This window comes from Portunus trituberculatus, chromosome 49 (genome assembly GCF_017591435.1).
Source record: "Portunus trituberculatus isolate SZX2019 chromosome 49, ASM1759143v1, whole genome shotgun sequence".
Lineage (NCBI taxonomy): Eukaryota > Metazoa > Arthropoda > Malacostraca > Decapoda > Portunidae > Portunus > Portunus trituberculatus.
Window position 1 is genome coordinate 12,175,360 of NC_059303.1, and position 2,500 is coordinate 12,177,859.

The following is a 2,500-nucleotide window of genomic DNA, read 5'->3' on the forward strand; positions in this document are numbered from 1 at the left end:
TGGCGTTGAACTGCATAATTGCAGCCTCCCACCTCGAGGTTTCCGGGAAGAACAGGTTTGGTGTTGATTACCCGTGCGAGAGAGAGAGAGAGAGAGAGAGAGAGAGAGAGAGAGAGAGAGAAGAGAATCAGAGAGGGAGAGAAGGTAGAAAAGATAGACTCTTACTATGTTTAATAAGAAGAAAACCTGCCTGAACAATGGAAGAAAACAAGAAATGCCACATTTAGAAGACACAAAAAATCCGCTTTAAATATGACAAGGTGTTGAAGCGCATAGCGTCATCAAGACTCGCACACCCAAACCTGCTTTACTGCTTGTGTGATTGAGTGCAAGCGAGAGAAGTCTAATGTACTATTGCGATACATAAATCTAACTCTTGCCTCCTCACTCATTTGCGTATACTTTGACAGGAAACAGGAAAGAGGCGTGTCTCCCAAGTGAGCGAAAAAGTTCCTCATACGTAAATCCTTGAAGGTTGCTCTACAGAATGTGCTGCTTCGTGTTACCATTGCTTTTATTTATTTTTTTTTTTTTCCCTCTCATTTCTCTTCGTATGGTAAGTTAGTGTTATTGATGTTTGTCGCGCAAGCCGGAAATTTTTACTACGAATTAAATGAGGTGACCACACACACACACACACACACACACACACACACACACACACACACACACACACACAAGGCTAGGTCAGGTTTCGTGCTCACCTACACACGCACAACGCTCACGCTCACCGTAAACACTACTCCCATTTGCCTTGATGACACGTGTCTTAAATGGAGATCGATGGTGCTAGACGCCCAGCACTCCCTCCCGCCCTGTGTGATGGAGAGGCCGCCGCCAAGCACAGCTCCCCGTGGCGTGGTTTGGAAAGCAAGTTAATGCAGGGAATTGACAGCTAGAATTAATTGTCACGCAGTCTTGGAAAAGGTTTCGTTTCATTGATTTTCAAATTGTTTTGTCTTCTTGATGTGATACGGAAGTGCTAGGAAATTCTCTCTCTCTCTCTCTCTCTCTCTCTCTCTCTCTCTCTCTCTCTCTCTCTCTCTCTCTCTCTCTCTCTCTCTCTCTCTCTCTCTCTCTCTCTCTCTCTCTCTCTCTCTCTCTCTCTCTCTCTCTCTCTCTCTCTCTCTCTTACTGTTTTGGTCAGACATGGAATGTAATATAGTATCACAAACTTTCTTTTTTCTTTTAACACGTTTCTGCACATGACGCTGAGTTTCCGTCTTAATGAAAGACGTGAATTCGCACATAAGCAGCTGCTAAGCATAACTTTTGCGAGGCGGTGCTTAAGACCTTAACTGGAATATCGTCATTAGGAAGCATCTGTCTTATCCGCCCACACAACAAGTGAGTGACCTGCGTGTTGATTTTTTTTTTTCATTTGTATTGTTGAATTGCATCAGGCACAGAAACTTCATAAGAGGTTTATTATAATTGATAATGATGAGGTTGTTCTTTTTGTTTTGTTTTGTTCTTTTTTTTTTTTTTGCTTCAGTTCTAGTTCCAGTGAATAAGAATGATTGGAATATGATAATGGGCAATTGTCGCCTTTATTTACTTAGTATCATGATTTTCCATTTTGTTCAAAGAGTTATTGATTATTTGCCTCGATTTTGTTCTTTTTCTCTTATTCGTGCATTTACTGAAGATAGGAAAACTAAATTTATTTGACAGGAACAGTAAAAAGACACACACACACACACACACACACACACACACACACACACACACACACACACACACACACACACACACACACACACACACACACACACACACACACACACACAGGCTAAACATCTTAGTGGAAATCCGGTTTAGTACCGTTTAACTTTTAGGCTCGCCCTGTTCTGGTGGGAACTAGCTAGACAGGCTGCTTTGGGCATGTAAGGCGCCGCTGGGAGGTCGCTTTGCTCATTACGAGAAGGAAGCAGGAAGCCCAGGGACGGTCACCCAGACGACACCCTGATTATGACGCGGGAAGCGGACTCATTGGCATTCGTTATCTAGTGTTAGCCACGAACAGGAAGCTCCCACCTTGTAATGGGGTAATTTGCTCTCCTGGATCCTCCTCGCTGTGTTTTCCTCTTTTCAATATATTGTCCTTTTTGGGTGTGGTGAGCGAGGAGTGTTGGATGGGTTTCAGTTGGTGGGTGGATTAGGTGGTGCTCAGTTGTGTGTGTGTGTGTGTGTGTGTGTGTGTGTGTGTGTGTGTGTGTGTGTGTGTGTGTGTGTGTGTGTGTGTGTGTGTGTGTGTGTGTGTGTGTGTGTGTGTGTGTGTGTGTGTGTGTGTGTGTGTGTGTGTGTGTGTGTGTGTGTGTGTGTGTGTGTGTGTGTGTGTGTGTGTGTGTGTGCATGTGCGTGTTCGTGTAAGCCAAAGGGAACTTCATCACCTAATGTGGACCAAGGTAAGTTTATCTTGTAGAGAAAAGAAGAGTTTTCAGGTAGGTAGAAATCCTTGTTTATTCTCGAAATCTTGTCGCCGATTTACATAGGAGGA

At 43.8% G+C, this 2,500-nt stretch overlaps 2 protein-coding genes across 5 annotated transcripts in view; one reads left to right on the forward strand and one right to left on the reverse strand.

Moving 5' to 3' along the window:
• Positions 1-2,500, reverse strand: part of LOC123499156 (homeobox protein abdominal-B-like) — a 237,806-nt gene that overhangs the window by 229,286 nt on the left and 6,020 nt on the right. The window lies entirely within an intron of this gene.
• The window catches only part of LOC123499154 (tRNA (uracil-5-)-methyltransferase homolog A-like), a 36,658-nt gene continuing 36,444 nt past the window's right edge, over positions 2,287-2,500 (forward strand). The window contains exon 1 of the mRNA XM_045246830.1: positions 2,287-2,408. The gene's annotated coding sequence lies outside the window, so the exon portion shown is untranslated. The remainder of the gene's footprint in view (positions 2,409-2,500) is intronic.